The 22,148-nt window shown below is 43.5% G+C and overlaps 1 protein-coding gene across 5 annotated transcripts in view; it reads right to left on the reverse strand.

Annotated features, from left to right (window-relative positions):
- Positions 1-22,148, reverse strand: part of LOC146816667 (adhesion G protein-coupled receptor F5-like) — a 531,046-nt gene that overhangs the window by 404,624 nt on the left and 104,274 nt on the right. Inside the window, exon 1 of one of the 5 annotated variants that reach the window (XM_085610565.1) lies at positions 21,494-21,631. The exons of 3 other annotated variants lie outside the window; for them this stretch is intronic. The gene's annotated coding sequence lies outside the window, so the exon portion shown is untranslated. Of the gene's footprint in view, positions 1-10,358; positions 10,449-21,493; positions 21,632-22,148 lie in introns of those variants that run through there. One more of the 5 variants, XM_085610568.1, reaches the window with a different exon arrangement.

Genomic DNA, 22,148 nt, shown 5'->3' on the forward strand with positions numbered 1-22,148 from the left:
TATATGCTAGAAAGGGGAAAAGAGGGAGAAAGTTAGGGAGAAAAATTTGGGATCCAATTAAGCAATGGAAAGAGGAAACTAATTCTCTCCTTACTGAAGTTTTGTAGCAAAGGTGTGTCTTATAAGACTTGCTGTTATTTTGTACACAAAGGATATTTATTGGATTACTGTATCGTTTGCTATATGTCGTGCCTTGTACAAAAGACAAAATAAAAAAAAGAAAAAAAAAAAAAAAAAAAAAAAGAATGTAATTGGTACAACTCCCTTACATGTCTGGGGCAGGATAAAGAGTATATAAGACGTGAAGTAAGACCATTCTATGGACTACCTCATTCAGTTGCTACGGCTTCTGTGTGACGTCGTCACACTCATTTGAGTTTAATAAAAATGTTCTTTTATATTTCAGCTTCTGTGCCAAATTCTTTATTATTGGTTTGAATGGACCAAGTATCAGTGAGACCCCTGAAAAGGAGTTTATATTTCTTCAAATGGCGCGGCCAATGTGGGCCTCATCAGAGAAGTGGCTATCTGAGGGAATGATCTTGTCAGAAGAAAGAAATCTACTGAGGAGGACAGGACAGGACTCTACTAAGGAGGTACTCTGTGCATGGAGATTCTGGGGATTCTTTGTCTCTGCAGCCCAGTATATTTCTGATCTTCCTGATTTTGACCCTCCACATGATGTCACCCCTGACTGAGAACCTTTTTTTGGCGTGAGTATTTTAAAAAGAGACCGTTAGGTCATTTAGAACTTGGCAGTTAGAATTTGGACAACCATTTGTTTGGTAAAAGTCGTTATGCGACTCTTACTGTTGGTTTTTGCCTTGGATTGGTAAGGTAGTTTAATAACACTTACTATAGCTTTGGAATTTTGGAATCTGTGTTGGCCAACTTTGGATTTGTATAGGTTTGTATATGCGAATTGCAATTTGTGTAGGCAGGTAATGAGGAGATTTTTCTCTATCTGGTTTTGTTGAACGGTGCAACGTACCTTAAGCACTACTTTGATTATAATATTGCATATTCTGCAGTATTTTTGGCACGCCTGTTTTCAAAGCTCACATTGAAGAATGTGTTGCTTTTTCTTGGTGTGATGTGAAGTAAATTAGCCGGCTCCCCTAGAGGGAATACCTAAATAGGTTTAGGTATAAAAACATATTTCTTCCTTGGTGATTCCGTATCCCCAGGGAATTAAAATATGGACATAATACATACAAGGATCCTTTGTTCTGCGCAATCTTATGAATGGAGATATGCAGAGCGATTTTTGGTGTTCTGCCAGCCAAAGCTAATGAATTGAGTGTATCTTGGCTTCTTGGAAATAAAGGTCTGTGGGGCTGTTTTTGCAGTCTTTTGGAACACTATTGAGAAGCGCTTCTTGTAAATATGACTTACAACTAGTATTTACAAATGGTTTGGTTTAAGTACAGTCTGTGGGCTGTCCTTTGTTTCTGTCTTGAGTATTGATCTGTGGGTTAAATGTGCGTTTAAATGTCTATGTGGTTTTGCCATTAGTGCAACTTCTGTAAGTAAATAGCGATGGCGCTATTTATGAAATAAATGACTAAAACGCGCTGTATTGTGTGTCCTGAGTGTTTGACCCCTTTCTGTTTATGTCTGAAATGAGCTCAATGTGTGTTTGTGGTTTTTTCTTGATGTTTTCAGTCTGTTAAGCAAAATGTCAGTTAATTAGGTAGAAATTAAATAAAAATCCGGAAATGAACCATGTGATATGCTACAATAGCTATATGTTGCTATTTAATTTATAGAGTAAGCAATTATGCATATGTACAAACTGTTAAATGCTTAAAAGATACAATTAAAATTCACATTCACTAGGAATAAAAAGGCATCAAAAACGAAATTGTGCGTAGTGTAGAAAAATAAACTTATAGTATTTTTTTTACTTACATACATTGTATTAGATATTAACAGGCAAACACTTCAGCTGAAGTAAATCTTTGCTGAACTCAAACGCAACACGCATTGATATGTCAGAGTTTGAAAAAGACTGACACCGTGCTCATGTTAGAACACTGAGAGACAAGCTTTTACTGCCGCGGAGCAAATAGCAGGTCACGAATAGACAGGAATGTTTACTCAAGCCAGGACTTCGCCCTCGGTTAAACACGGGTGGAACTTTGCATTTCAGGCTGTTGTTTTAAAAAGGTTCCAAAACTACGGTTCATTATTTTGTATTACAAGAAGACATTTCAATTAAGGGTTTCCTCTCTTTAAGCATTTTTATAAGCATATACTTGGTTCTAATGTTAGAATAATTGTTCTTTTTAAAAATAAAAAAAAAGTGGCGCAAGAATTTGTCATGTTTCAAGTTAAGCTTCTGTGTTTAGGCTTATAAATAAATGCGTCTAAAATGATAGGTCCATATATAAAAGCAAGCTGCATCCCTTGCCTATCAAAAATGATTGGGTTTATTAAAAATAATTAATTATGAAAAAGAATTATTAAAAATAAGTGCTTCTAAATTCGTTTTTTAATATTTATAAAGCTTAATACTCATACTGTGACCTCCTAGCATTAAAATTTAATTTAAGTTGTGTTGAACCGCAGAAATGAGAACATTTGCATATGGAATTTCACTTGGCGCAGGCGTAAAAAACTCATTTTTCTAAGGATTTACATGAGATATGTCTAATGTCCAATCTCTGCAATTTGTAAAGAACATCTGAGGATGATTAATATGTAGCACAATTATAGGATATTTATTTTTAAGTGCCCCAGGTGTCAAAGTCGAAATTGGGTGAGGGCACTATTTAGGCAGCATTTTTTTCATTTAGAGTAGCTTTTAAAGTGCCTTAGGTTTCAGTAAATGCATACATTTAGGTATAATACAAATTTGCAGGTTGTTCTCATTTGGGGTTGCTTTTAATGGCTCAGTGAGCCAATGTGCCCGGTGCAGAGGTTTCAGTTTAATATCAGGGTTGAAGGTTTTGACTCTAGCTGGACCTACTGGGACGTTCATCCATTTAAGGTTGATGAAATGAGTACCATTGCATAGGGTGGTAACAAGCATTTGTTCTAAAGCTGGTATGTTGTGTCGTTGTGTTCTGTGAATTATTCACAGTAGATGTTTTTGAGTCTGGGAATAGGAGTGGATTGTAGCCCCTAAAGGGAGTAATATATATGGCATGTGGATTTGGATAGGGTTGTTTATTGCAAGTTAGAAAGAGTTAGGAAGGCTTTTTGTCTTTGACAGCTTCAGGGTGAAGAGAGGGAGGGCTGAGGAGAGGCAGATTTTGACCTTGAGGTCAGTAAGGTGTGGGTTAGCAGTATGTTGAAACAAGATGAGTTTTTGTATGACTCCTTTGAAGAAAAAATGTTCGCGTGTTTTTCACGTTTTTGCATTTTGTCCTTCTATGAATTGTTCCTGCTGGTCCTGTGTGTCAGAAGCGACGCAGTAAGTTGTATTTGACAGCTGATCACCACTAACTGGTGACCAGTTGTCAAAAGGAGGGTGAGGAAAGTAAAAGAAAGTGTACTTTTAATTTTAAGCCTGACAAATTAAACAGGCCCGAATATTGGGTTTTGGGCTGCATGAAGTGCGTGCGTCACCGCTCATTTACATGTGCTATTGTAATTTGTCTATGAAGGGTGTGCGTCACCGCTCATTTATATGTGCTATTGTAATTTGTCTATGCTTTCTGTGCTTGGTATACAGCAAGTATACCTGATGGCTTGGCATGTGTGTTTTTATTTTATGCACTTTTTTTGTTTTTGTGTTGTGTTTACGCTTTTGCTTTTAATACTGTTACAAACTCCCCTGTGTTGTGAGGGGATGGTCATGACGATGCCCATCGCTACGCAACAGTTGGTTGGACTTGTTCTGGTTACTAAATTTCACAGATATGATATTTCATGCTGTGAATATGACAGACAGCACTTCACCAGTGCATGTCTATTTGGCTATAATGGTATTGAAATAAAAAATAAACAAAAGAGATATACAGGATTAAAAGTGTGTCACCTGCAGTTAGTCATGTTACTGCTCCTTCCTTTAAGGTACGAGCAGCCTAGATTGATGTTCCCTGATTAGACCCTAAGGATGAATTATAAATCTGTTGCTCTTGCTAAAGGTGACCTAACTTTCCTTATGATATTGCACTTCTACATGTAGTCATAAGAGACACCAACAGTTTCTTATTTGCTATCCTGAGTAGCAGGATTGTGTGATTTTAAGTGGGTATAGTGCCCCCTCCGGACAGGTGACTAGGGAAAGGAAAAATTGTAGATCAGACACCAGAGACCTGAGAATTATTAGACTAGGGTGACAGGTATTCTCAGTGATCATGAGGAGATATTGTTTAGCCTGTGTATTGCATGGTGCACTTGCTGCACAATTATTAAAGGGAGGTATCTGCATGCCCCTGATAATTTGTATCATGCGTTTCCCCTTTTGAGGTGTTCTAGATAAGGAATGTAGGAACACACAGATGTAGTAGTTTAAGAGATGTTTATCCCATTAGAAAATAAAATGAATATTTGTAATTCCATAAGGGACTGGCCTATCTGTAAAACTGGTGCCACTATGAACCACGTCCAGTTTTACTAATGATACCAGAATGTTTAATTGATTGGTTATTGAATTTGCCTTTTGGATTCCCCTCCTTTATATCTGTCCTACCTCATGAGCACTTTCATTTTTTCACACTCCCCTTGGAGCAACCTCTTTCTCTATTAGGAGTGTTTAATATGGTGATCTGTTCTAAAAGTCTTAGTTTTCTCTGGTCTGTATCATACCCTGTTCTCCTCAGGTTTTGAGTTGATCATGCATCTAAACTGACACATTTTCACTCTGACTCCTGCAGTCCCGCATTTTGGTGGGTCAGCACTGATTACAGCATAGGCTACTGCTGCCATACCTTTTTGATGGTGCACTGTTCACACACATGTTGTGACTGATAAAGGAGAGACTGCAACATGGTCAATCTCCTTGTGGCTTAATTATATTGAGATTGGATACAGACTGTCATGTAGCAGATCCTATAGGCTGGCACACTGTGTGTTTGAGTGTTGGTATGAGTTACTGTGATACGTTTGGCTGTCTGTCACTCTTAGGGTCTTGAGATGATCAGTGCTGCCTTCTTTAATAGGCACCTACTCTGAAATTGATTCTGGGCTTAACTTCACCTCAGTGAGCTACTTTGAAGGTACTGGCGAGCTACCAGTGGCTCCCGAGCTACTCGTTGGAGACCCCTGGACTAGAAGTACTGCCTTTGCATCTTATGAGAGTGACAGTGCATTCTAAACCAGAGTTGTCCCATGGCTTCTGGCCACTCCCTTGAAGATTGCAGGCCACCTGCCTGCAGTCCTATTGTTAAATACAATGAACTGTTTTTATACTAAACTGAAGGAAACTAACAACTGTGTCACATTTCCTACGTCACTAGATTCTGCGGGAATTAAGTCATAATAACCTGCAGAACATTGATTTAAGCCTAATTCCCATCAGTGACAGCTACATATGAAAGGCGGACGTCTTGGCCCTACATTCCCAGCACCCAGAAAGTAGCAAGGCTGAACAGCGATCGCCAGCCCGCCATCAATGGTATCGTACTTGCTCCATCAGATGGCATTGGACATCACAAAACCAGAGTTTCAGTGTAAAAGAGCGAAAGAGAAGGATCCCTGTTGTTGATAGCAGGGCTGGTTTGAGGCTTGAGTTTTCTACCTGTCATGTGCTGGTAACCTCTGACAGTATGCAGTCCCTTGAACCCCTTGGCCTGAGTTTTGGCCACACCCCCCCCCCCCTTTTTCTTTGCTCCAATGGAAGGGCAGTGCACCGGAGGATCTAAGGCACTACATGATGAAAGGAAAATTAAATGAAAGAGCAGCCCAAACATCCTCTGACACTGAATAGCGAGTGTTAGAGCCTGAAAGTGTTGCTGAGCGTGAAAGTCTGTTGCTCTTTCCGATTAATAGTACAAGATGATCTGTGCCCATGACCAATGAAGAGCACATTATTTGTAGTGTCTGCCGCAGAGGAGAGACACTGGTGCACTGCCTTGAGACATTGAGACTTTCGAGTGAGCTGTGAGTGTTTGCCAGGAGGGCACTCCAACTAAGCAGTACTATTTTCATGAAGAGGCCTGAATCGAGAGGCCCAATGTGGAAGAAGACAATGGAAGCAGATTTGATGGACGATAGAAGCCTGCCAGAGAGGCTTGGAACGGACTTTGGGCACAGTTGCACAAGCGATTCCAGTGCAATTGTATAAAGTAAATGTTAATTAAGTTCTCGTTTGACTGAATTGCCATGGAAGAGGAAGTGGCTCCGCCTCTAGCATCCAAAAATGGTCCACCAGAAGTGAGTCTTTGTGCTACTATGTGTGTTCGGAGACCTGTCCCGAGAGAAGTAGAGAATAATAAGATGATGTTACAGCAACACCTTGATGACCTAATGAATATCGATATAGACCTAGATTCAGATTAACATGAGTCTTAGGTTATTGCCTACGTAATGGCAAAAGGAGGGTCTGAGGTTCTGTAATTCTCGAGACTGACTCCATTTTATTGTGCCACCATTTTGTGTTGCCCTCACGTAGGCCTGTGAAGGTAGCCTGGCGAACAAAGTGGCCTGGCCTTCTTAGTCCATGTATACATTAACTAGGTTTCTTTCTGACTCTGGAATGAACTGTAAGAAACTGACCTCTTCACCTGAAACTGACCTCGCAAAGCCAATTTCCCTGATCGATCTTTGTCTGAGATTGCCAATCAAGATACTGTACATGTAATCATGCCATGCCCTGCAGTGCCATCTAAATCAGATTAACCTTTGTGAACTATGTAATTATAATGTTTTGCCCATATCCTGCTAAAACCCCAAAGGCTACTCACCTGCTGACCCTCCAGATTTTCCATTTGTTTAGGAATGTAATTGGTACAACTCCCTTACATGCCTGGGGCAGGATAAAGAGTATATAAGACGTGAAGTAAGACCATTCTATGGACTACCTCATTCAGTTGCTACGGCTTCTGTGTGACGTAGTCACACTCATTTGAGTTTATTAAAAATGTTCTTTTATATTTCAGCTTCTGTGCCAAATTCTTTATTATTGGTTTGAATGGACTAAGTATCAGTGAGACCCCTGAAAAGGAGTTTATATTTCTTCAGCCCAAGGTAGCCCCATGGGCAGGGTGCAGTTTATGTGAAAGGTAGAACATGTACTGGTGTGTTTTACAAATACTGCCAATATCTTTTTTCACTATTGCAATTAAGATCTCTCCCATAGGTTATCATTGGAGTTGCCTTGTAAAATCTTACAAGTGTAATTTTCAATTGGGAAGACCTAGAGATTTGGAGTTCGAGCTCTCAGCTCAGGATTGAAAATATATATATTTTAGTAAAGGTGGTTTTTAAATTATATGTTTGAAAATGCCACTTTTAGAAAGTGGGAATTTTCTTGCTTTACCATCCTGTGCTTTTGCCTGCTTGTGGAATCAACGTCTGGTTTAGACGGACTGCTGGGTGGTTTCTGCATTCACTCTAGAGAGTCACACAAAGGAAGCTGAGGTGGGTCCTGTATATTCTGATGACCCATCACTAGTCAGATGGGCCTTCCAGAGCTAGAGTGGTAGGAGGAGTTGTAACTGACACCTGAATAGGGCTGTGCCTGGCCTCTCACAATGCGGTCTCCAACAACCTGTAGTGTGTCTGGAGCCAAGACAGGGCAAGGCAGAACTTGTGCACTACAAAGACTATCCTTCGAGGTATGCCTACTTCAAAGGCCAAAAGGGGTATAAGTATTGGACCTAAAGCCCCAGACTTTTTGAATACTTCTGGACTGAGGATCCTGCCAAAAAGAGAGCTGAAGAGCTGTCAGGGGAGTACTGCCCCTTTGCTGTGTGTTGCTTTGCTGGGTTGTCCTGCAGTTGCTGCTTCTGTCTGTGGTCAGCGAAAAAAGTGGACTTTGCCTTGTATCTGCTTTTACAAGTTTCTCCAAGGGCTTGTGTGTGCTCGCCTCCTGTTGGAAGAGTCTCAGGGCCATTAAAGACTTCATCTGCAGCATCCCTAAACTCCACTGCTATTAGTTTTGACCTGCCAAGTGGTGCCAATTCCAGTTCTGGGGCCTTGGAGGTGGTTCCTGCTGCAAAAGACCCCAAATTCGACACATCGCCCTTGCAGCACCTGTTTTCTGATGCAGCACCACCGTGCGGGATAATTTTCCCATGCACAGCCGGCATAGGGGTGCAGAAACCGGCACAGCTAGAGTACAGCGCACTGAGACTACGACGTTCGAAACCACTGGCCTGACTCTGAATCAGGCCCAGATGTGCAGCTGAAAGAATCGTTGCATCACTCATCCATGGCTGGGAGAATTAACGCAGAGCTTGTTTTGCTACCGCCGTATCTTCCCCAGTGCACCCGGATTTCCACACATCGCACCTGTGCGCCAAGCTCTCCACCGCCTCACCCACAGACCCGAACTGTTTTCGGATTTCAACGCATCGCTTCTCCTTACAGTCCAAAACTGACTTAACATATATCTTGCGTGCAACAGAACTGACACATTGCTTCCCCAGGGACTCCAGTACTAACGCATCGCTGTGTTTTCCGACGCTTCCCTCCTCTGTGGACATTTTTCCTTTTGGATTTTTACGCATCAAAGATCCTTTGTGCTAAAATTACCGCTTCCATAGAATTCTATGGACAGAATTGCTTAAACCTTTAAAAAGTGATATTTTGAGCTATGTATGCTGGAGGTTTGTCATTTTGGACTTGTTTGGTTTAGCTAAAGATTGTTTATTTTTCAAAACTGGCGTGAGGTCCATTTGTAGTGTTTACATTGTGTTACTGTGTGTGTTATGTACAAATTCTTTACACATTTCCTCCAAGGTAGGCCTGACTGCTTGTGTAAAGCTACCAAGGGGTGAGCAGGGATTATCTTGGGTATGTAACTCCTTTACCCTGAATAGAAGGAAGGGTCCCTACTTGGACTGGGTGCATACCACTGCCAACTAGAGACCCCCATTTCTAACAATCATCAATACATAGGGTAGATCACCTACAATTAGAGGGAATACATAGAATCAGTGCACCTGTGCCTCTGTCATATGTTATGAGGTAATAAGTGACCCAACGTAGGTTACAGGAACGCCTGCACACCTACTATGTTGTTCATTCAATCCCAGCTGTGGCTCCAGTTATTATTAGGGGGTAAATGAGCCCTTTGAGTGAGCCTATACAACAGTAAGTGTGCCCGCCTCACTCTCTCCCAGCCCAGGAACACCATTCAGTATGCAGATGCAACCCTGTTACACCCAACCCTTCCTATGTGATGGCTGTCTGGAAAGTATTCACAAAGCCTAGTGGTCACTCTGCCCTAGATGTGGATTGGAGTCAGGCTGCAGAGCACAAATAGTCATAAGCACAAAGGGATAGCCACTTTCTAAAAGTACCATTCCCACAAAAATAAAGAAAAATCCACCTAAACCAATAAGCAGGATTTATCACCACTATTTCAAACATACCCGAACATGGCAATGCTACTCCTTTCAGATCAGAAATTGTCACTTACAAACATATAAGGGAATTCCCAATGCAAACCTATGAGAGGAGCAGCACTCACAGTAGTGAAAAACAAACTAGGGTGTTTTTCGCTACAGGGATTAGGAACACAATAAAGGCACATGTCCTACCTTCTACCTACACAGCACCCTCCCCATAGGGCTACCAGGGGCCTACCTTAAGATTGACCTGTATGTAGTAAAAGGGGAGTTTCAGGCTTGGCAAGTAACTTTAAATGCCATGTCACTATGGCAGTATACTGTATATGCAGGCCCTGCAGTGGCAGGCTTGAGACAAGTTTGAAAGGTTACAGCGGTGGGTTGCTCAAGCAGCGCTGCAGGCCCACTAGTAACGTTTAATTTTCTGGTCATGGGTATATGGGTTACCACTGTCCAAGGGCCTTACAAGTAAATTAAATATGCCAAACAGGTATAAAACAATCATACCATGTTTAAAGGAGAGAGCACATGCACTTTAGCACTGAATAGAAGTGGTAAAGTGCCCGGAGTCCCAAAGTCAACAAAAATAGGTCAGACAAAATACAAGAGGAAGGCAAAAAGTTTGGGTATAACCCCCCAAAAGGGGCTAGGTGCAACATGGATCAAATTAGGGGCAAAATAAAACAAACACTGCCAAAGACAAAAGGTTTGACTTTTGTATGGTGCATAAACATGGATGCACACAACATAGTGGTAAATATGCATACAGAGCGGGTGTACAGACATACGCAACATTCAACAAACATGCTACAAACCAGTGAAGAGGAAGGCAGAAAGTGATGTACCCTACAGAAGCACAGGCTAATGTGTGCCAGCGGAGCACTAGAGATGCACCTCAGGGCAGCACTGTCTGATGATCCCCACGGGAGCAACATGTGATGTGTCTGATAGGAGTACTGGCTGCAGTGTATCAGTGGAGCGAGCACTTGGTGTTTTCACTTTACGTGGGCACATGACGAGACTTGCTCATGTAGGCTGGAAGCATCTTGCATGGTGTGATTTTTTAAGTCTATACCTATAAAGATAAGATAAAGATGCGAGTCCCAGAATGCAACATTTTACTGGCAAACGAAAACTGAACTGTCTGCAGATGTTACATAAGACGTGGCATACTTAGCAAATTTGACCATGGATGAATAGAAAGTGAAAAAACAACATATACTCTGACAATACAGCATTTTTTTTTTTTAATGAAAACATACATCGCCTCTTAATGACAATTCAACGTGAGTTTTTATTTGCCAACTCAAAGTTGTCTTGTTTTTTTTCAGTATCACAAGTTCGAAACATGAAAGCATCCCTGAAGTAACGTTTTCAAGTATTTTTTTTTATTTTTATCATGTTTCTCTATTTGGACTGGTGAACGCCACTATGCTGAGTCCACTACATCTTAAAAGGTACTATTGTAAGTCCAGTAGACACTTAGGGGCCGATTAAGATGTCGGTGGAAACTTTCAGCCTGACACCAACACGGAATCACGACCGACCGACTCGTGGTCAGCGGTTCTGCCCGCCCGATTACGATGCAACCTAACATTGTTCAGTCGGATTCCCATTGTTTCCTATGGGAGCTTCTGTAACCGGCCGTAACACGGGCTCCTATGGGGAAATGGGGTGGCGGTATAAAACCCTGCACCCTGTCACGGGCACCCTACGGTGCCTACCACACAGTGCAGGGTTTTACATGGGAGTCCCTAAGGTGCCCCTTCATCCCCCAACCGGAGGACGCAGGATGAAGGAGGCCCTGCCAGGGGCCACCAAAGTCACTTTCCGACAGCCTTTTCGTGTCAGACAGGCCGACGTGGAATGGCTGTTGGAAATCAACATCACAATTCCGAGGTTGGAAATGCTGTCCATAGGGGTGAACGATGTGGTTCCGAACGACACTAATCCTCCGAGAGCCAGTCAGAACCAATTCGGATTGACCACGTGGTTTACCTTCTCACCGTGAGCATCGTAATCGGTAGGGCAGATTGTAAACCGACCTAGTTGGTCGTAAGGGCTCTGACACGGTTGAGAAGAATCTGACTGTCGGTAGGAGGCTTTCCTCCCGACATCGTAATCGGCCCCATAGTCCGAAAACAATTCAACATTTTATCGCGGACCACTTCATCCACTAAGGTCCATAGGATAATTAAATTGGCAGCAGTTGTGATTACACAAATAAATTCAATTACATTTAAATAATTACATTATTTAATAGCTTCGAATTCGAAATAGAACCTGTAGGGTGCCTGCCCCACAGATATATTATGAATTAATTACCCAATTCAAAATAATTAAGAAGTAGGGCTAAGGAAAGCAAGGCTCAAACAAAAAATAAACAGAAATTGAACAGAAACTAAATAAATTCAATATAAAATATTTTAGCTTGTTCCCCATGAATATACTATATTTACATATTTTATTTTTAATTCAATTAAACACATTTCAATGATTTAACATTGGGATAAAGTTGGAAATACGTTTAGGAATAAAATGAGTAGAATAGTCATTAAAAATAAATATATTATTTTGATTCTGGGTTAGACTTGATGGGAAGGGTACTAAAAATAAATAACTAACTAAAGCTTGTTTTACATATTTAAAGTGATAATTATGACATATCAAAATATAGAAGTAATAAAATATTAATTATAATGATTTGTAACAATAAAAATCGATGTTCACGGATTGAAGGGGTAAAAGTGAAGTAATGGGAGTTTAGATAGTGGTAAAGTACACGAAAAGCTTACCTTGATGATATAATGTCATGTAACCCTGTTCACTCCTGGCACTAATGCCCCCAGGTAATAATTAATTGTATTTTGACATATGAAAGATAACGGAGTGCTGCCTCACTCAAATGATTTCTGTGATGACCGGATTCCTTTTTTACCAATGACAAAGCAATGAAAAAAGATCAAAGCAAAGAAAAAAGATCAAAGCAATGAAAAGATTATTAGAGTGAGGAAGCAAACATCGAATCCATAAGGATGATCCTGACAGTTCTCTACCAATAGGAAAACCAGCAATTCCACTTCTCATACACCAATCCATACTGAATATAGCGCCTCCAATGGGCTTCAGTGCATTTGCAATTTTACTCTCTGCATTCACAAAGCCAAAACTAAAGGTTAGAAGGTAGAGCAACACCGAGACTTCCATGACGTGGTTTACTGTTCATTTATTTAGTTTAAAGGCCTATCCTTCAAGCTCGTATATCTTAGGGATTAACAAGTTATAGACCTTATTAGAAATGGGATTTCTGGTTGGCTAGGGCTTGCGCCAAAGCCAGGCAGAAACCACCACTCTAGTCAAGGCTGGGGAGTTACACGCCAAAGATAACCCCTGCTCACCTCCTTGGTAGCTTGGCACGAGCAGTCAGGCTTATCCCGGAGGCGATGTGTAAAGCGTTTGCGCGCGCACCCAGCAACAACACCCAAGGCCCACCACAAAGGAAACTCCACACAAGGTATTATATAAAAATAACCTTTGTATTATACCAAAACACATTAGATCAAAATACACACTCTACAATGTGCCAACAGACACGGGCAGAATTTACAAGGGATTATATGTACAGGGGACAGGGCCACATGGACCACTGTCAGGAATTAGCACTTTGTAGAAATTAGCACTTAGAACATAAGATATAAAATTACTGTAGCACAAAGTAGAAAATGTAGCACACAACCAGTAACCACTGGTAACAGGTAAGTACCACCTACGCAACCCTAACCACCTTAGGAAAATATTATGCAGGGAATCAGGACCTCACTAGCACCACCTGTACTAGGAGAAAAACAACCACCTAAGTATCACAATACCTGTAGGGGTCTAAGCACATTACACATGATGCATCGCAACACATTCAGAGGTGTAGGGAATGAAAACACATGATGCATAAAAACACATTCAGAGGTGCAGGTTAGGAACAATAGCGCAAAACTCACATAAGCCACCACCTGTGGCAGTCCCTAGGCCAACTGGCCTTGTAGGGGGCTAGGACGCCCTGTGTCCCAATGTTAGGGGCCTAAACGGAGCAGCTGCCCACGAAGTGCTGGGCAGCTGGGAACAATGATGTTGGGGCCAACGTTGGAGCCTTCCCGGGCTCTGAATACTCCACACTCGTGGCCCCCTGAGCCCCTCTGGGCTCTAAACAACAAAGAAATGCCCCCGTTGGAGCCTCACAGGCTCAACACCACAGAGATGCCCCCGTTGGAGCTCTGAACGCCAATTTGCCCAGTCGGTGGAGCCTCACTCGGGGCTCTGGAACACTGCCCCAATGGTGGAGCGCACCAGCGCTCTAAAATACGTAATGCCCAGCCTTGGACAACGTTGGAGCGGCCCGCTGCCTTCCGGGGCCGCTCTGTTCACCAAGGCACCGAATGTCCCCCTATGCTGGAGCGCACTAGCGCTCTAACCGCACACAATGCAGTGTACCCTTGAGCCCTCTAGGCTCTTCCCACACTGCGCCTTGTTGGAGCCTTCTCGGGGCTAAAGGACAGATACCGGCACCATTAGCACATGCGGAGTCCCCCAGCCCTTTGTACTTACCGGGCTGCTCTCCGGGGACTCCCGCGTCGTCTCCGTCCTCCGCCGTCTGCTCCACGGGACCGGCAGCACTCCGGCCGGGCAGCAGCGACGCTGCTGCTCGCAGGCTCGCCTCCTCTTCTCTCCTCAGGGAAGCGCGGGGTAGGCTCCCGTCCGCTTCCGTCCAACAGGGCGCAGCTTCAAGGCCCCGCCCACCACCAGGCGTGACTCCTCTTTGCTTCCGGGTCGCCGCAGGCAGCGCGGCGGCCCGAGTTCCCGATGACGGTGGCGATACGGGGTGGGCACCCGTACTTGGATCAAAAATGAAAGCGGCAAAGCCCCTGGCGGGGTGGGCACCTGCCAGGGGACTTCAGGATTAGTCCAGAACAGGGAAAATGCCGGGTGGGCACCGGCTTTCAGAATTAAAGCGCTCCGAGCTCTAAAGGAAAATAAAAGCGCTTCCCGGCGCTTAGGGATGCCAATAAACACCAAGTCCAGCAAAGTTCTCTCCTGCATGCAGCAAGGCAGGAGTGGGGGGCAAGGCTGGACCCAGAGCCAGCTCACTGGGCCTCCAGGCAGGGAGGTAGTCCAAGTGGCGGTCCTCTGGTCCAGCAGCAGCAGCAGCCCCCCTCAGGTAGGATCCTGGAAGAGAACAGATTCTGTGGGGACACAGCCCCATTTTTATACATAGCTTTCCTTTGTCTCAAGGTGCAGGGAAGGGGCGAACCAGTTACAACTGGTTCCTGAGCACTTTGTTTTGCTCAGCCCCTCTCCCTATTCAGAGTGCAGGCCAGGGTCATCAGTCGCACCACAGGGGGCGGAGCCAGCATTGTGCGGGGAAAACCCAGCCCTATTCAGGACCCAGGTGTACTCCTCCCACCCATCTAGCTGCTGATCTCCCTATTCACCACTGGGTGACTCCTCCTGACTCTGGGGATTCCCTAGCCCGTCACATGACCTCAGCCAGCCAACCACGCGACAGGCAGTCACTGCACATTTTACACTAATATGCCAACTCCTAGAAGTGGCACTTCCGCACATGACATAATCACGCATTATACATCATTGCGAAGCATTCGATCACACAAGTCCGCACATACCAAACTCGAGCCTGCACACCCCACGCATCAGGAACTACCAGGGACACATACATTCCCCATGCATTCCTATGGGAGGGTAGGCCTATCTCACCAAATGCACTTAGAGTGCACACGCACTTTACTCTGGGACACAGGGAAAGTGCGCAGAAACCAAAAATCACTACCACCAGGTCACCAGTAAAAGCAAAAAGTTTAGGGGTGAACCTGCCAGAAGGGCCAAGTCCAACACACCTACTCTAAAACAAAGCTATGAATGAGGGTTCTGATAACCAGTGTTGTTACCACCCAGCTCTAATATAACAATTCTGTCAACATTGAAAAGATGAAACGTTGAGTTTGTTTGTGGATGTTTGAACGTGTGGCCTGCAAATTTCTCAGGAAGTGCTTAGACCACTGAGCTACATTAGTGACTACTATCAACCCCCCCCCCCCCCCCCCATCTGTCAAAATATTGCAGCCACACAAGCAGGGACCGTACATCCTTGTATTGTTGATTGTATATCACAAATGTCTTATGTTAAGATCTGGTTCCACTGGGGTAAAGATCACCTGTCTCATGGCCACCACATTTCCAATAATGTGTCTTTTCTTGTAGCGGTCAATGCTGCACTTCTGTTTCATAGGACTGCACATACCGGCTGTTCGTGTTACCTAAAAGTACTAACTGCATTAACCAGGCAGGATTCTTCCATTACATTTTCTTCAATAGAACCCTTCATTACCTGTTTTTTGCCCTGGTTTGTGTTATTTTGCTCTCCTTGCTTAGCACAAACACTAAGGTAATTTTTCCTTGTGCATTTTGTGGAATTTGACATCTGGGCTATTGGTTGACAAATCAATGTATTCTGGGAGCTGTAGTCTTGGAGTACTTCAATTGACCCGATAACAATGTCCTGTAACTGTGGATCTTAGCACTAGAAACGTGGTGTCCACTCTACATGAAAACATGTGGCAATGTAGACAGATCCCTTGACAGACATTCTTGACAGTGCGCCAGTACTAGAGGAGGACGTGAAGAAAGAGGCTGCAAACTTTAATGGGCGACCTTCTGAACAGGAGCACCAAGGGCGTAGTCCGAGCCCAAAGTGATTAGTGCGGTCCACGTTTAAATATCTAACTCAGGAGGAATTGTCCATTGACCCCTTGACATGTGCGTGGGTTTCAAACAGCCCTGCATTTTAAATCAAAAGTGCAACTCACGCGGGGATCTGGACGACTACCAGCATGCTTCCTGGTCGCGAATGAAAGCCGCCCTTCTGTCATGAAGCCAGGTAGCAGCTAAGCACTCTATGGACACAGAGTCAGTCCATATGATGTTGCACTAGGTATAGAAAGAGTCACAACAATGAACAATTTGGCCCTTCACATTCCAGGGCCCCAGTGACACTGCTCCAGCTGCACTAATGATAAATACTTCCTCTGCAGGCACTTTGAGGCTTTTTGTGAAAACATCACTTTTCATTAAACACAGCAACTCAGACAAACAGACGGGCCTCACACTAGTGAAAAGGACTGCCTACCTCCCTCAGATGGCCCAAACTTTCACACATGATCGTTCATTCTAGGTTCAATTTTGCAACCATTGCAATAAGAATTTTCTAATAAAATAAAATATAAAAGAAGAGTATGGTTGCTTTCTAGCTGAGAGGTGCACTTAGACCATGTCAACATCCTTTTAGTTTTCCTGCACGTCACTGGATAATATGATTCTTATTGGTACAAAGAAAATATACTATTGATCTTGAATTACTGTAACTTTAAGACATAGTTTAAAGACACAAGAGTGTCAACAACAAAAAATGGATAAAGAGTGAAAATAAAGTATCATCGGCAAAGAATAGTATTGTTCCCACCAGCCTGGATACTTAAGTGCACTTCTTTGTAGGTTAATATGCATGCCATCAGGTAAAATGCTGCCAGTCACAGTGTACGAGAGCCAATGGCTATTGGGAGGTGACCCATTGGCCCTTTTTAGGTTTCCACTGCACAGCGCTCGTGCTGTACTTGTGAAACATTTTTTTTTTTTTATATAAATGTAAAAGGAGCTTCCATCCAGCCCCCTCCCTTTCCTGGCTTTCCATTGGTTCCTGTGCTTGCCACTAACATTTCCTCCATTTTCAATGCTTGTTCCTCCTCTGCTTCTCTTATCAGTTTCCCGTCACCGAAATACTGTTAATCCGCTTTGGAGGAACAATTTTTTCCATAAAGTTTTGCCTCTTTCTGCTTTTTTCACCTTTCATCAGATTTATATAGCGCAATTTATCACTTAGAAACATTAAGGGGCAGAATACAATGCGGCCTGGAAAGGTTGGAGCCTTCTGGGCTGCATCGTAATCATCCTCTCTGTTTACTTTCCGACTGCTGCATTACAATTCTGGTGGTCGGAAACTAAACCGGCCAGTCGGAACCAGCTCATAATCCCAAAGGGTGGGCCTTTCCGCCCTTGGGATTACGATACACGTTTCCCGGCATGGTATCCATGTCGACCTGTCCGACATGGAAACTGTCGGAAAGTGTGTTTGGGGGCCCCCAGCAGGGCCACCTTGTGTGTGCCGCCTCCAGTTGATCAGCATCTCCCACTTCCCTATGGGAGCATGTATTCCGGACGGTTTACGGCCAAAATGCATGCTCCCATAGACGAATGTAGGAACGCGACCGAACTGTGTTCGGTCACATCCTAATTAGGAGGACGAGACTGCCAACCAGAGGCCGGTCAGTCCCAGGACCGAGATGGTGTCGGGAGGACTTAAGTCCGCCTGACAATGTAATTCGGCCCTTAGTGATTTGCGCAGAATCACACGGTGTTGCGCTGCCGAGACTCAAACCAGGATCTCCAACACTCCAGTCAGTAGCTCTGGCTGCTGCCCACATCCTGTCCACTCCCATGATGCTAGTTTCTTTTTTCTTTCCCTTCATAATCCACCTCTCTCTCTCTCTCTCTCGTTCCTATTCCATCTATATACCCTGCTAGTTGGCCCTTTATCTGTCCCATGCTGCACTGTCACCCCTCTACAGTGCCTCTGCTCTGTGCAGCTCTCCCTCCTGCGTTCTGTCTCTCACAGTCCGTGACACTGTGAGGCGTGCCAGAGTCCCTCTCAGACTTCACCGAGCCTGTAAGGTTTCTTTGATTGGAAAGAGGAGTGTTGGAGGCAGAGGGGGGGGGGAGGTCACACTGCTGTCTAGTGAAAGAGAAGGCTTGCACGCCATGTAAAATCTTCCATTCAGCTCTGAGGTCCCTTTGTAATCCTACATTTCCCACATGTGGCATTGCACACATACTCATTGCACATTACGTCTCTTCGTGGGGTTGCTACGGTAAGAGGCTTGCTTGAGGGGTAGGCAAGTGGCGGGACTGGGAGATGTGGGGGTTTACTCCTGCCTATCGTGGTTCAACAACAATCTTTTCATTTTTGGCAGATCGCCTAATTTGCCAGTGCATGTAAATGTGAACATAACATGCATGTTTGTAAAGTGCACGTTCACCTCTGGGGCTTCTTGACGCCGAATAGCAGAGGTAGATTGTTACCTACCGCAGTGCAACTCATTTTATGTTTCATGTATGTATGTAATTTAAAAGCACTTGTTTTTTTTACTCTCCCAATCATACGTACATCCCTCCGTTTTGTGTAATCTAATCTGTTAAATTCACAGCACCGCGTTGTGCCTGTTATACAAGAAAATGTCTGTAAAACTCTGTTTATCATTGCACCAAGATCTACGTTGCGTCAGTCAGTTCTTTGCTGCAGAGCTGGTCTTCGATTGTCTGATCCTGGTTAACTCACTCTGTATCATTGTGCTTAAGATCGCAATTCATCAAAGTGAAGAGTTGTTAGAAGTAGTCCAAAATCAGTGCATATCATTGTGTGCAAATGGGACAGTGTGTAATCTTATTTCAAGCATACATTATTAATCTCAGGGTGCACTCACTCTCCCTAATTTGTCATGAATTCAGCACCCTGCAAGTGGAATGTGTCAATGTGTGTGCATGAAATCAAGATCTTAACTTTTTGTCTTAAATAGTGAATAATTTGAGGTTCAAAACCCATGCCCTTGAGTGCTCCCCTTTTGGCGCACCCTGAAAACACCCAATAGTAAATCTACACACATGTTGGTTCCATGAGGGCAGCAATACCAAAACCTAAAGACCCCACTCAATGTGACATCAGTTTTATGCACCACATGAAAATGACTGTTATTATTACGTTCTTATGTTTTATGTATTTAACGAGATTTCGTTTATATTTAGCCAAAAAAACCTCTCAGGTGTATGCATAACCTTAACATATGCAAACTTGCCTGACCATAACATGTTCGTTCATATGACTGACCTTAAGCAGTCCTCAAACATGCTGGACCATAACATCCTCAGAAAACATGTCAACATAATATGTATATAGGCGAAACCTATTGCATTTACCAATGCTTGTTGAATGGTGCGTGGCCAGAAGCAGCACCCGAGTAGCAGGGAGACAGACAAATGGATAAAGAGGCCATGATTTTTTCATTCTATGATTTTTTTTAATGTTACATGAAGCTTGTAAGACAGTCAACATTGTCTCGGACAGGCGTGAAAAGAAAATGTAAGATAGTTATTTACAGGCAGCACTCCAAGTAAAATTACCAAGAATATCGTAAATCACATGGGTAAAAATAAAAAACGTGACTGCCAATCACAATAACGATTTTGCGCTGTTGTGCTGTCTCAAAGATAATGTGTCGACAAACAAGCCTGATTACAAACAAATATATCATTTCAGGTGGGAAAAAAATCTGCCTGGCCAGTCCACCTTGTTGCTTAAGCCAATATGACCCAGATGACAATTCACACTGACCACTTGAAAATGGTTTGTACTGCTTGAATGAAAACAGCAGCTAATACCAATAGCCACCATTAGATCCCCAATAACTAGTTAAGAGACAACGTAAATAAGCACCCGTGGCATGTTGTCCATTGAAACTCAAGGGATATGAATAAACCCAACCAATCAACAATTGGATCCCCTGGAAGCAACTCATATCAGGAAAACACTTTATAGCACAATGAAGCTAACACCCCCATTCCATCGGGGCAACAAATGTATTCTGCATTACAAACTATTAGTCATTTATGTAACTTAGACCAGTCTTTGCTAGTTTGAATAGCGCAACAACACTGGATACATCAAATATCAAGGCGCATTATTGACAACAAAAATAAGTAAAAGCACATGCAAAATAAACAGTATAAACAACCCCCAAGATATCTAACCCAATAGACTCTGAAATCTTGAACCCAATTCAAATAGGAAAATGGTTATCCTTAATTACATAATGATAATAAAGTGCATGAGTTGTGCAGTGCCTGCCATGAAAAACTATCATCGGGATACAAGTTACAACAGCCATTGCAGGTAGTGCAACCTGCCCCACTAAAAACACCCAGCAAGCCGGGTTTGTTCTGCCAGCTAAGTGGGCTTCGCTGCAACAAAAGACGCACATTTGCTCTCCTTAAACACTGCGAAAAGTCGGAGCTGCATGAATCCAAGGTGCAGCTGAGTCCATAGCACCTGACCAGTCATTCTTCGGACCAGCCCCCAGGTGCGCAGAGTCCTATCAAGGACACAACAGTTTATAGACAGAAGTTTAATATATATATTTATATATTTTGACAAATCTATCGGTCTGTCTGTCTGTCTATATGTGCATTTGTCAACATTTTATTAAGCCTGAATAATGTAATACAAAATGCAATTCCAAACATCACGCCAAACACTCCATTACTGAAAGTCAGGCACTGTATTTGCCAACCTGGCACGTACCTGAATTACAAAAGAACCCCACCTAAGCTCATTCAACAGTACAAACATTACAATGCACAAATAACAAATGGTGTACACAAAACCAACATATTGCTGATCATCCAACTCAAGCAATAATAATAAAAAAAACAATCTGGTCTGTGCAGCAATCTTTGAGACCAGTGTGCGACGGTATCCCAACCTCGACAGCTCTCCGAGGGCATACCCCTGTACTTCTGCGCTACATAAATCTCTGTGGTAAAACGTAACTGTGGACCGAAATTACAAAAGGAATTTACAATCGACACCCGTAGAAGACTTCCTGCACATGGGTGCAGATGTACTCCTTTCCCATATTAACAAATATTCCCTCCCGGTGGTAGTACTGAAAACTGTGCCCCCTGGCAATGCCATGTGACATTTCTTTCTTCAGCGGGTAAACATTTTTTCCGTGGAGATCCCCTTCCTCAAACCCCCACATCTGCCAGGTTTGGTGGGGTTTAGTTCCCTTTTGCATCCATGTTTTAGGCGACGCCATACAAACACAGCGGAATCATTTAAAGAATCACAAACTCACCTGCTTAGAATCCTAAGAAACAGGGGCGTGGGCTGTTTTCAGGGACCCCCCTCCCCACCTGTTCAGCTCACACGGATGGAATCCTCTCCTCTCGTCCGCGCAGCACCCCCGTCTTCTGTACGTGTGGTACAGGCTCTGACGTCCTTTTGCCTCCCCAGCCCTGTCATTTCTTTAAAAGCCACTGTCTCGCAATAATCTTTTTTCGAGTTGGGATTTCCTCATTCCAGGAAAACCATCCCTTGCTGGCGCTGCCGCTGCAGGCCTGAGCTTTGTGTCAGGCTGCGTGTTACAAGTGCCGTGCCAGGTGGCCCAACCCGTTCGGTGAGTGTCTTCCGGCACTTTTGTGAGGGGCAAAGGAATTTACAAGAGGCAACTAGAAAATTGGGTTCCGAGGTTTAATACATGCTGAGTTTCACAGTGTTCATTTTTAAGAGACCCCTTTGAACTGAAGGCGCTACTAAACACCAAGAGCGCTGGACGGATATTAGAGCCTGGTCACCAGTGATATCGCTATGTTTATGTAACTAGTGATGATCTGAAAAAAGCACCAGAACAGTGCATAACATTAGATTTTCCTTGCAGGTGCAGTCGTAGACCTCAGAGGGAATGCCTCTGGGTACCTAGTGGCATGAGTCACCAGAGCCAGGATAAACCT

This window comes from Triturus cristatus, chromosome 6 (assembly GCF_964204655.1).
Source record: "Triturus cristatus chromosome 6, aTriCri1.1, whole genome shotgun sequence".
NCBI lineage: Eukaryota > Metazoa > Chordata > Amphibia > Caudata > Salamandridae > Triturus > Triturus cristatus.